The following is a 13,781-nucleotide window of genomic DNA, read 5'->3' on the forward strand; positions in this document are numbered from 1 at the left end:
ATAAATTGCACTCTAGAATTGATGTTAAAAATAGCCATTGCTATGGAAGCAGACGAGATATTCAAGAATCAGTCCATGAAAGCTGCTGTTTACTTGCTAGTCTATCATTAGTTATCATCTGCCAAAAGAAAATAAAAAGCGCAGCTTGAAATAATAGCAAAGAGCAAACACAGCATAAACAATTTCTATCTGCGCTACTGCTAAATGGAGAAGTCAGGGCGGCTTGTTTTTAAGAAATAATGCTAATTTAAGCAAGAAAGCCTCAGTAACAAATAAATTGTTGCACATCTTACAGTCAAAAGCCATCACATAACAAGGTCATTGTAGCTGAGGCAATTATTTTAGCTAATTGTTGTAGAAGGATAAGAGCTAATAACATGAGGTATAACTGGCACAATTTCCTGTATGTGTCTCAGTGCTATTGGATGAGGAAATTTATTGCTTTAAATTAGCAATATGATAACTGGGCAGTCCTGTAACTCTATACAGCGATCACTAGTAAGGAGTCAGCATTTGCCAGCAGCTGCCACACATTGGTATTGTTATTGAGAAACAGATTCTTCCTACACTTATAGAGTAATTAAACGTAGTATCAATTGACTTATTAATGGTGGACACTGCAGGAGAATGCCGGTTATTCCACAGAGAACTGAATTTGGATAAGAGATAGGAAACTCCACAGTTTTTAGGACACAGTACACATTGTATCTAGAATTATGCCATACCGCTCATTTTTATTGCAAACAAAGCTTGACAATTTTGTCAAGGTCAAAAATTGTGTTTCCATCAGGAAATGCAGTCTGTCATATTTTTGACTAGATCAAAAGCAGGAATACAGGCTCCTGTGGGAGGCCAATATTACAGAGCAGAGCTTCATATAAAGGTTCTAACAAACATTCAAACACAGGGCTAGGAGTCTGGAGACCTGGATTCTATTCCCAGCCCTGCCACTGGCCACCTATGTGAATTTGGACAAGTCATAAAATCTTGCTGTGCCTCATTTACTCCAGCTATAAAATGGGGATATTAATAGTTTCTTACCTTGAGGTCTGTGGATGAAAATCTATTTACAAGAACTAGGTATTTAGTATTATTATTATCTGAAATGAAACTAACCTTCGGAGGTTTACCAGGACTTTGCCTCAATACTGATGCCCCTTTTATCTCAAGCAGTTTGCCAATATTCAAGGCCTTGTTGGGTTGTTTCCACTAGGAGGAGAAACTGGTTAAATGAGTCAGGTATTTCTTCCTTTTGTGGTGATAATCAAGGTGGGCCATTTCCAGCAGTTGACAAGAACATCTGAGGAACAGTGGGGGGGGGGATAAACATGGGGAAATAATTTTACTTTGTGTAATGACACATCCACTCCCAGTCTCTATTCAAGCCTAAGTTAATTGTATCCAGTTTGCAAATTAACTCCAATTCAGCAGTCTCTCGTTGAAGTCTGTTTTGGAAGTTTGTTTGTTGAAGTATTGCCACTTTTAGGTCTGTAATCGAGTGACCAGAGAGACTGAAGTGTTCTCCAACTGGTTTTTGAATGTTATAATTCTTGACATCTGATTTGTGTCCATTTATTTTTTTACGTAGAGACTGTCCAGTTTGACCAGTGTACATGGTAGAGGGGCATTGCTGGCACATGATGGCATAGATCACATTGGTAGATGTACAGGTGAACGAGCCTCTGATAGTGTGGCTGATGTGATTAGGCCCGATGATGGTATCCCCTGAATAGATATGTGGACACAGTTGGCAACAGGCTTTGTTGCAAGGATAGGTTCCTGGGTTAGTGGTTCTGTTGTGTGGTGTGTGGTTGCTGGTCAGTATTTGCTTCAGGTTGGGGGCTGTCTGTAAGCAAGGTCTGGCCTGTCTCCCAAGATCTGTGAGAGTGATGGGCCGTCCTTCAGGATAGGTTGTAGATCCTTGATGATGCGTTGGAGAGGTTTTAGTTAGGGTTTGGCTAGTGGCATTCTGTTATTATCTTTGTTGGGCCTGTCCTGTAGTAGGTGACTTCTGGGTACTCTTCTGGCTCTGTCAATCTGTTTCTTCACTTCCGCAGGTGGGTATTGTATTTGTAAGAACGCTTGATAGAGATCCTGTAGGTGTTTGTCTCTGTCTGAGGGGTTGGAGCAAATGCGATTGTATCGTAGAGCTTGGCTGTAGACAATGGATCGTGTGGTGTGGTCTGGATGAAAGCTGGAGGCATGTAGGTAGGAATAGCGGTCAGTAGGTTTCCGGTATAGGGTGGTGTTTATGTGACCATCGGTTATTAGCACCGTAGTGTCCAGGAAGTGGATCTCTTGTGTGGACTGGTCCAGGCTGAGGTTGATGGTGGGATGGAAATTGTTGAAATCATGGTAGAATTCCTCAAGGGCTTCTTTCCCATGGGTCCAGATGATGAAGATGTCATCAATGTAGCGCAAGTAGAGTAGGGGCATTAGGGGACAAAAGCTGAGAAAGCGTTGTTCTAAGTCAGCCATAAAAATGTTGGCATACTGTGGGGCCATGCGGGTACCCATAGCAGTGCCGCGGATTTGAAGGTATACATTGTCCCCAAATGTGAAATAGTTATGGGTGAGGACAAAGTCACAAAGTTCAGCCACCAGGTTTGCCGTGACATTATCGGGGATACTGTTCCTGATGGCTTGTAGTCCATCTTTATGTGGAATGTTGGTGTAGAGGGCTTCTGACACACAAGCCTGCCTTTTCAGTGATAGTGTGCCCAAAAGAACACTCTCACTGCCTCCTCCCAGGGCCACAGTTATCACTGCTTCTCTCCCTTTCTGCTGCTTTCTCCCTCTTATGCACCCAGACACATACAGCTGCAATAAATCAATCCCAGAGCCCGGAATTTGCAAGCAGTCCCAGGGAAACCCGTCAACCCACACAGCTTAGTTTCTGATATTTTTTTCCATGAAACCCCTTTCTTTGGGTAGTGGCTTCCTACTGTTTTCTGATATTACTACATAAAGTGCATTTGATTACTCCTGCCATTTAGCCTGAAGAAAAGGTGGTTAGCACTCCCTTGACTTTAACAAGGTCTGTGATTGATCTATACATCGCAGACATGCTTGCTGGCAGCCATTAACATCTTCCAGTATAACAACATTAATATGTAGCTAAGATAGGAAGAGAGGGGGGAAAAAATCAAGAAGCATTTCTGCCAGTGAAAGAGGCCTGTGAACAGGCTTTGGCCATGGGATTCTCAGATGTTCTGGCCTGGGTTCTTTCTGCCATCAAAGACATGCTCAGCATATAGGATTGAAGAGTGGGCAGGGCACAGGCGACTTTGCCACCAATACTGGGGCTGATTAAAGGTCATTTCAGTTCCTGGCAAAATTTAGAGCAGCCTCAAAGCTGCTTTAAGTTGGGCACAACTACCTGAAGAATCAGAATTCTATTCCAGCAGATGGAGCAGTCTGGCCTTTTCTGTTTGATTGAACTATGCATTACTGAATGGGAGATTATCTATCTGTGGCAATGATAGTACAATATCACTTTCTCAAAGAGTACCAGGAAGATCAGATGCCACTGTAGACTTGGTCTCGGGAAAACATATCTTGTACAGTAAGACAAGCATGATACAAGCTGATGATTTCTATGAACCCAATCATCTAAGGAAAGGAAAGGAAAGGAAAGGAAAGGAAAGGAAAGGGTTTCAAACCCTGTTAAAACTGGCAAAAATCTCAGCTGCTTAAAGACTTCAGAATAAGAGTATAATGTTATAAAGCAGAGAAAAGAGTGAGAGTGAATTACATGCTTGTTCCACAGCTCAAGGGCAGATTGGAAACAATACTTCCACCCCATGCAGACATAAAATCGCTAGGAGGACATTCTCATAAACAAAGTGCTGGAGGCCATGCCATCGTCCACCTCCTCCAGTTTCTCTCTACATCTGAGGAAGCCAAGTACATCACATAAAACAGAAGATATGCAGGTTTCTGGAATATCCCAGAGGCAAAAACAGAGAATAGTGAAACAGTAACAGCTTTTCAGAGCTGAAGATACAGCTTCCTCTATTTAGGTTAACAATCCTCTTGGGCTCCCTCCTAGTTCCGATTGCCATGTACTTGTTGGGATTTCCACAGAATTGTTACTCAGTGAAAATGACTAAGCTTTAATGAGTTTGCCAATGAGGGTGAAATTCACCCTGTGCACAAAGCAAGCACATAAGTATATGCCCCACATAAATCCCAATTAAGCTCTCTGGGGCACCACTTAAGAGCCACTTAACCTCTCTCAGGTTCAGTGGGAGGTTCAGTGGGATTAAGTGGTTCATAGGCCCTGTACTGGCCATCTACACAGGGATAAATTGCACCCTGCAAGAATCTTCCAATTGCTTATGTACTGCAGAAGCTGGTCACACTATCAAACGGGACACAAGAGTAGACCCATTTCCTGAGCTGATTGAAATAATTCATACCCATCCCAGAGGAGTCAAGAGATTCTGACAATGCTCCAAAATGTGCAATAACATGCAATGCTTAATCCTGAAACTAGTTGTGTCTTTGGCATGAAAGTTTCTGCCATTTGTTTCCCATTTAAGTTTGTGACCTCATCCACGGAACATACTCCCGTTATACTAATTTACGTGGAATATATGGGCCCAAAGACTCAAAGGTGTTAACATGATCCTGAACTGTCCAACATTAAAGCAGTGTTAAACAAGGTTCAGGGTTTGGTACACAGACACCACAGCCTGATTAGTACCTTGACAAACACACCATTAATTTTTTTTTCCACCCTTTAATAAAGATATAGGAAAGAGAAAAACAGTTAAAGCATTTGACATGCAAAGTAAAGTATTAAGTAATGCTTTCATTTTACCAACACCCCTTGTTCCCTTTTCCTCTAGCTGTAGAATGTTTTCAGAAAAATATCCCCCTCTAACTCTCTCTTCTATGGTAATAACTGTCCTTTCGGGGGAGGAAAGAGAAAAAGTTATGGTGAAATGGGCTGGAGCTATTGTTGTTGTTGTTAAAGTCCAAAACCATTTCATTCCAGGTGGTGGTTGGAATTTAGCCAGAGCCAGTGGAGGTAGTGATGTCATCTGGCTCCTTTCTTCTAGCCCAGTCTGGTTAGGGCATCTCTCAGGATCAGGATGAAGACGATCTCATGTCCCAGGAGACAGAGCAGGTAGCAACCATGATGGTGAAGTTTGCATCTTCTCCTTCTATTGTCTTTCAGTTAGCCAACAGAGTTATTGCCTCCTTTTTATTTCCCCCACTCCAAGACTCTGCTTTTAAGGACCCCAAAGGGGATTGACAGGTGGAATAGCCCATCCCCTTATTATTTTGTCCATCAATTACACCTAATTTCACACCAATTTTGGCTTATCAATTTCCAGTACCACACTTCTCTTGTTTATTAGGCATAGGGTGACCAGATGTCTGGTTTTCGACCAGAACCTCCGGTCAAAAAGGGATCCTGGCAGCTCCGGTCAGCATCACTGACCAGGCCGTTGACTGTCTGGTTGGCAATGCCGCACAGCGGGGCTGGCAGGCTCCCTGCTAGCCTCCGCACTGCACAGCTCCTGGGAAGCAGCCGGCATATCCCCCCTCCAGCTACCATGCATAGGTGAAGCCAGGGGGCTCCACATGCTGTCCTCGACCCAAGCAGCACTCCCACAGTTCCCATTGCCTGGGAACCACAGCCAATGGGAGCTGTGGACAGGGGCATCACGCAGAGCCGCCTGGCTGTGCCTCTGTGTAGAAACCAGATGGGGGACATGCCGCTGCTTTCGCGAGCTTCCTGAGGGAAATGCCTCCTGGAGCCTGCACCCCTCCCCCCTCCAACCCCCTACCCCAGCCCTGATCCCCCCTCCCGCCCTCCAAACTCCTCAGTCCCAGCCTGCAACACCCTCCTGCACCCCAAACTCTGCACCCCCAGCCAGAGCCCTCACTCTTCCTCTGTGCCCCAACCCACAGCCCCCTCCCTGAACCCACATCCTCAGCCCATAGCCCATACCTCCTCCCACACCCCAATCTCCTGCCTCAGCTCAGAGCCCCCTCCCATATGCCAAACCCCTCAGCTCCACTCCCCAGCAGTCCCCTCCTGTACCCCAAACCCCTCATCCCTAGCACCACCCCAGAGGCTGCACGCCGAGCCAGAGCCCTCTCTCCCTCTCGCATCCCAACCCACGGCCTCAGGCTGCAGCCCCCTCCCACATTCTGATCTCCTCATTTCTGGTCCCCTCCCGGAGCCTGCACCCCCAGCCGGAGCCCTCACCCCCTCCCACATCCCAGACCCCTGAGCCAGCCTGGTGAAAATGAGCGAGTGAGTGAGAGTGGAGAGAGCAAGCAACAGAGGGAGGGGAGAATGGAGTGAGCGTGGGCAGGGTCTCAGAGGAAGAGCAGTGCAAGGGTGTTCGGTTTTGTGTGAGTAGAAAGTTGGCATGATCTTAACACACTCCTGGAATTATATTAGTAGGACTTTTTATTTAGACTGAATTAGTCTGTCTCTATCTTGCAACTTTTCCATTCCGCGTTTGTTGTTACAGGTTACTGTGACTTTATGAACTTTCACTCACTTTTCACAGTTAAACTCACAATTAGGTTAAATTTGTAGGCCCAATTATCACACCCCACCCCCTCTAAACTTCCAACTTCCTTAATGTGTGGGGGGGCGGGAGGGGCTCTTCTCTCCTCTATAAGCCTCAGATATTAAACATTATTTTGTTTTGATGCCTTTTTTCATCACTTATTTTGGATTGACTCTGTACATTAACTAAAGGCCTAGTTATGATGGTCAAATGACCTTACTCCTGAATTATATAAAAATTACACTGTGGGCATGAGGAAGCAAGAACTGAGACATGCACATTTGTTAGGAACATAGTTCTCCCAAGTATCTCTCTTTTAGCTGCATCTAATCTTCAGTGCTAGGGTTTTCCTGAGAGGGTAAATTAACTGACTGTGGTGCCAACGAACCTGTAAGAATGTTTATTGATTTTTCAGGGAAGAATGAAGTCCCCCTGAGACCTCTTATTTAGAGTTTGTAAAATACAGTGTAATTTCATGACAGATCACTACTAGTTTAACCACCCCCTTTTTATTTTATTTATTTTATAACCTATTATAATTTTAAAAGTTACCAGTCACAAGGGGAGACGGAAATAAAACTTAAATGTATTAACATTCCACACCAATCAAATGCAAGAGATTAAGAGAAAATACTTATAAAATGAACAGGAACACTATAGATAGTAAAACACGAGGGAAGAGGAAATTAAACATTTAGCAAGATACACTGAATGACTTAATGTCCATGCTCCCGGTGAGCTGTAATCTGCACATTTGGAGAACTTGTTCATTATGTCCCACTGTTCCCAGGAAAACCTCAAGTTTGAGATTTATCTTTATAGAGCTAAAAAAAGGTTATACATTGTTTTACAGGTGGATTTCAACAGTTTCAGTGCCTTTGTGTGTATTGAAGTTAAAATATACAACATTGGAATCAGAATATATCATTTTGAATATAGAAATGGCCAGACTGGATCATCTAGTCCAGTATCCTATCTCCAACAGTAAACAGTTCCAGCTGCTTGATAGGAAGGTGCAAGGAATCCATCTGTAGGCAGTTATGGAATAACTTGTCCATAGGGAAATTCTCTCATCCTCATTAGTCAGAAGTTGACTTATGCCTTGAGGCATGAGTGTTTCTCACTTCTAAAACTCTTGGTTACTTGTTAATGATTACTAACTACAACTCCGAATATTCTTTTTGTCTCTGTGAAATGGCCCAGTCTGTATTTGAATCCTGATAAGTTCTGGACCTCAATAACTTGTGGTAATGACTTCCATAATTTGGATGTTTGGAAAAATATTTCCTTGTATTTGTTTTAATTTTCTTTTCATATACTGTTGCCCTTGGTGGTATCCCCACCTTTTTGTTGGATTGTAGCCAACAAACTTGCTGAAGACAAGCAAATGCACCACAACCACTGATGTTGATTGCCAGGTCGTAAGTGTAAGTGTCAACTGGATCTTCTATGAACTAAGCTTTTAATAGATGAGAAATAAACTCACTCTTCACTGATAGACACACTAAAAGAAGTTTAGGTGTGGACAAATGGATACCATTGGTTTGGTAGTACCCTGACAGGGGATAGATCTGAAGGTAGGACTTCTCCTGTTGTACCACTCTGAAATCAGAACATCTCTAGAGATGACAGGGCCTGAAAGGATGAGTGATTCAGGATCCTGTAGGATGAGGATGTCTTGCTACTCCGTGTATTTCTCTCTCAGAAAGGAGAAACGATGGCACCTCTCTAGTTGTACCATTGGACAAATGTCCTCTTACTCTGTGCCAGATACTGTTGATATTTTTCATTCAACAGTAACCTGGACAATGCTAGCATATTTCACACTGCTGGTTTTGGATCAGACTTGCTTCTAGCTGGGTTTCAGATCCAGGCTCCAAAGCAGATGCTGAGATCACAGAATCATAGCATCATAGAATATCAGGATTGGAAGGGACCTCAGGAGGTCATCTAGTCCAACCCCCTGCTCAAAGCAGGACCAATCCCCAATTAAATCATCCCAGCCAGGGCTTTGTCAAGCCTGACCTTAAAAATCTCAAAAGGAAGAAGATTCCACCACCTCCCTAGGTAACCCATTCCAGTGTTTCACCACCCTCCTAGTGAAAAAGTTTTTCCTAATATTCAACCTAAACCTCCCCCACTGCAACTTGAGACCATTACTCCTTGTTCTGTCATCTGCTACCACTGAGAATAGTCTAGAACCATCCTCTTTGGAAGCACCTCTCAGGTAGTTGAAAGCAGCTATCAAATCCCCCCTCATTCTTCTCTTCTGCAGACTAAACAATCCCAGTTCCCTCAGCCTCTCCTCATAAGTCATGTGTTCCAGACCCCAAATCATTTTTGTTGCCCTTCGCTGGACTCTCTCCAATTTTTCCACATCCTTCTTGTAGTGTGGGGCCCAAAACTGGACACAGTACTCCAGATGAGGCCTCACCAATGTCGAATAGAGGGGAACGATCACGTCCCTCAATCTGCTGGCTATGCCCCTACTTATACATCCCAAAATGCCACTGACATTCTTGGCAACAAGGGCACACTGTTGACTCATATCCAGCTTCTCGTCCACTGTCACCCCTAGGTCCTTTTCCGCAGAACTGCTGCCTAACCGTTCGGTCCCTAGTCTGTAGCGGTGCATTGGATTCTTCCGTCCTAAGTGCAGGACCCTGCACTTATCCTTGTTGAACCTCATCAGATTTCTTTTGGCGCAATCCTCCAATTTGTCTAGGGCCCTCTGTATCCACCGTATCTACCACTCCTCCTAGTTTACTATCATCCGCAAATTTGCTGAGAGTGCAATCCACACCATCCTCCAGATCATTTATGAAGATATTGAACAAAACCGGCCCCAGGACCGACCCTTGGGGCACTCCACTTGATACCGGCTGCCATCCAGACATGGAGCCATTGATCACTACCCGTTGAGCCCGACAATCTAGCCAACTTTCTAACCACCTTATAGTGCATTCATCCAGCCCATACTTCTTTAATGCCACAAAGATGCCATGCCACAAAGTCTGAGAGGACATATAATTTGTAGAGGAGGTTCTCTTCTTAAAAGAAGAGGAGTCTGAAAGAGATTTATGCCTTTTCTAGTGAGCAGATTTTCTCTCATGTTTTTGCTTAGAAGAGGAGGAGGAAGATTCCTGTTTCTCTCAGTAGCAGAACTCAAGGTCACAAAGCCTGGTGGGGCACTCTGTGACTCCTCATCCCATTGTACAGGGGCTCTGCTGTGCCCAGGACAGAGTGGGGTCTCACCACTCAGTCCATAAGGAACTGTCTCAGCAGGTACTCATATGCCTTGTGCGTTTTTCAGGAAAACAATGAAAAATTGAGCACTTGGAGGGGATGTGGGCTTCTCCAAGGCAGTAGAGGCACAGAATGTGGTCATCACTGAATGGGAAAACTATGAGGCTATTTTTAAAAACCTTGAATTCTGGGAATAATAAACTCCTTGGGGAGTACAGATGAGGAGAAATCCCCCAATTCTAACTGTACTAAAGAACTAAATATAATACTACTATCCTAAATAACTGAATTATTGGCTATTTACAGATTAATCCGTGAAGGAAGCAAGTGTTGAACATGGAAGCAATCTGTCTCTTACCATAGGCAGCAAAAAAGAACTGGTCTTTGGTCCACAGTGAGACTTATACCCTTGGTCTGAAGCACAAAGAAATGAAGAGTGCAGACACAGAACATCAAACACTGGTAGCAAAAAAATTCTGGCCTCAGACGCATGGAGTGCACGTGCAGCCATAGTAGAATATGAATAGGGACCATCATTTTAAGAAAAATCGTTTTCTGCCACTAATTTGTCATATGATGGCACTACATACTTTCTGTATTGGGCCCAAACTTCTACACTTACCAGCTTTAAAGTGAATTTAAAAGGGCATAAGAATTCCATCTCTAGCTCCCCTCCTAATGTAACACCATGACATTATCCCTGAACATTCCCAGGTTCTAGCTGTTACAGTCTATCAAAACACTATTTTATTAAAGGAGTGAGTAGAACACAATTGTGATTGGTGGTGAGCAAGCCTCAATATGTTTAGTATTTGGACACTTATCTTAACCATCCAAACTTCTGGAATCTACTGAACTCAGCTTGCTTTTCTTGTCTGCTTCTTATGCTTCCATTTCCAAAATCAATCAGAACCAAGGACTTCGCTGGTGTATAAAAATTCAAAAGAACTAAAAAAAGTTAACCAAATTTTTTGAAGCCCCAAAACAGAGCTGACTCAAGTTTTGGATCAAGGGATGCAAGAAGCAGAAGGGAAGGAGGGCCGCCCTTACTTCATCCAAAATAGTGCTTTCATCCCTACTACTAATCCTAGCATACAATTCTTAATAAAATAGATGGGAGTGGCACATCTGTATTAACACAAAAATACATCCCTTTAAAATACAGACATGTTTTCATCTTCTGAGGAATACAAAACTTGTGAACACAGAACAAATCAAAGCTCAGTTTAAGTCATTGTTTTGTTCACCGTTGGGCAGAATTTAGCTGACAAAGGCTGCCTAGCAGAACCTGATGTTTTTTTAATATCCATATAAAATGGCAGTCAGACAGATTTAGTGCTTGATTTAAGGGAATCTGATGGCTAAGTTACACATTTAGATTGGGATGCTGGAGTAAGGTCAAACCACTATCATTAACATCCCAAGGAGGAAGGCTGCTTAATGCTTAAAATGCAGCAGCAGTCTACTGACTACATAGATTTTCTCAGACTTTTGTTCAGCCAGTTTCTCAAGTAAAAAAATAGCATTCAAAGACTTTTAACTCGTACAATATAAGCCTCACTCATTAGTAATCCTTGGAGCTTGACTTCATTTGAGCCTGTTCCGGGTCTGGATAGCAATTAGCATTGCCCTCCAGGTAAGGGAGTGTAGATTTATTCCCCAGTGGTGATTTAACTTCCTCAACCTACTTTAAAATTAGATTTACTCTGTTACAAATCGTAAGTGTTAAATGAGTAAAACTATTAAACAAGGAATACTGCTGGGCTAAATGGCTAAGTGTTTAACGGTTTACCACAGTATTTCCATTTTTATGGTCTATTAAGGCAATTGGAAGAATATCAGTAGTATGAAGAATCAGGTAATTTATATACAAGTTTGATAAAGTACAATATGTTTGAGTAAAATGTGGAGCTCTTTACCCTACATTTAAGAAAATTAGAGACAGGGACATTTAAAAGAAAAGATTACCAGCAGAGCTCAAATATATGCACTTTCAACGAAATACACAAATGGATTTGCAACACAATTTTTTTTGTTTGTTTAAGAGACATTTCTGAAATGACACCAAGAATCCAAACACTGAAATTACAGGAAATTCAAAATCCGCATCAGATCTATGTCTCAGCTCGGCAGCGCAGGTTCATCTCTGCTGTTTTTCTAAGTTAACACTGACATGAAGAACATCAATATATTGAATTACCCTACAGCATTCTAAGTCTGTGTGTGACTGAAATAGTGGAAATATGGAAATAGTGAAATCCTTGGTGCAATCTAGAGTTGTTCCAAGAAAGGCTGGATCCAGCTTTTTTTTTTTTAAATCAAGAAAATGCATAGTCCGCATTGCTGCCTAGCCTCTGCAGTTTATAACTGAAGCCAGCTACACTTCAGCAAGTAATGATTTAGTCAATTTACCACTTGCCCTTAACCGCACTTTGAAGTGAAACATGTTGCCTTCTGTCTAGTCTCTTTCTATTTTAAAGATCCTCCCAAACAGTGAGAGCTGTATACTAGCCAACACACATGGTTTTTATTGGGATGGTTCCACAGAAAGACTTTTGTAACTGTTTACAAACACTTGACTTTGTTTAGGGAGCTTGAGATTTTGCCCAAGCGGATAGAAAAATCTCAATGGGGTTAGTCTATCACACAAAAAAAAAAAAGTTGGATAAAAGTCAAATGGAAAGCTACTTGTATTCCATTTCCCAGCAACTCATTGTTTGCTTGGTTGCTTGAGAAAGTTAGTGGAGGCCTAAAAATTATGTAAGGCAGATTTTCAGAAGTCCAATACTATTGTTACAGCTGTAAGCTGACATATTTTAAATAAGAGCAATATGAACTTTTTTAGTGTAAACATTCACGCTAAACTAAGACCTAAAAACCCCCACAACCAAACCAAAACAAAACAAAAAACCCAAACAACAAGGTACTCACTTATAAAAGCAACACTTTGAAACGACTCTCAAGCCAGCTAAAGCCTGGGTGTTGAATCATAGAATATCAGGGTTGGAAGGGATCTCAGGAGGTCATCTAGTCCAACCCCCTGCTCAAAGCAGGACCAATCCTCAATTTTTACCCCAGATCCCTAAATGGCCCCCTCAAGGACTGAACTCACAACCCTGGGTTTAGCAGGCCAACGCTCAAACCACTGAGCTATCCCTCAACCCAAAAAGTGATACCTATAGTAAATTATTATACAAGCTGAAATCTGTAGGCAGGATGATCCATTATAAACCAAAGGATTTTAAGTCATTATGACTACAGAAGGACTGAAGTAAGAAATGCAGTGAGATACAATTTTGAAATACATGTATCAAATGAAGCTGTCCATGAAATTGAAGGCAACTATGAAGAATTTTCTAACAGAGCTCTTTATATTATAGTTCCACCGTGGACAATTACATTTGAAAAAAAACAGGGACTATCTCTTTGGCCCTAGGCCCAATGGGCCAGTACAGGCCTCCCTACATGTCACCATAATACAAATATTAAATTCTAACAACTGGGAAGTACTGATATATCTGTGAACTTTTAACTCATTTTTAAATTTTAAAACCAAAATAAATTGGGCCAAGAGAAAAGTTGGAAACTTGAAGATGTTGCGGAAGAAGAAAAGGCAATATTTAGACATGGGTTTAGACAGAGTGAAAAGGAAGGTGGCATTTCAATAGGGACAGAGAAAGGAGAAAAAGGAGTGAATTCAAACGGGAACTACACAAATATTTCAAAAATCTTCTGCAAGCATTTGCTCCAATTATTTTTTTTAAACTCACTGGGGTCGGGGGGGGGAGGGAGAGAGAGAAAGAGCTAAATGTCAAATTTGTAATCATGACTATTTGTACCAGAAACTTGATCACTAGAGTAAACACTCATCCAGTCAGGACACAGAAATATACGTGATCTTTACATCCAAATAAAATCAGCTCAATTTTCGCATTTGATTTGAACTCTGAATACTTGCAAACGAGCTTCAGAACAAAATTTATTTACTGAAAAAAT

General features: G+C 42.2%; 1 long non-coding RNA gene across 1 annotated transcript in view; it reads right to left on the reverse strand.

Moving 5' to 3' along the window:
- Positions 1-13,781, reverse strand: part of LOC122462057 — a 207,962-nt gene that overhangs the window by 82,534 nt on the left and 111,647 nt on the right. The gene's annotated exons all lie outside the window — the stretch shown is intronic.

The sequence above is a fragment of the Chelonia mydas genome, chromosome 10, assembly GCF_015237465.2.
Source record: "Chelonia mydas isolate rCheMyd1 chromosome 10, rCheMyd1.pri.v2, whole genome shotgun sequence".
Lineage (NCBI taxonomy): Eukaryota > Metazoa > Chordata > Testudines > Cheloniidae > Chelonia > Chelonia mydas.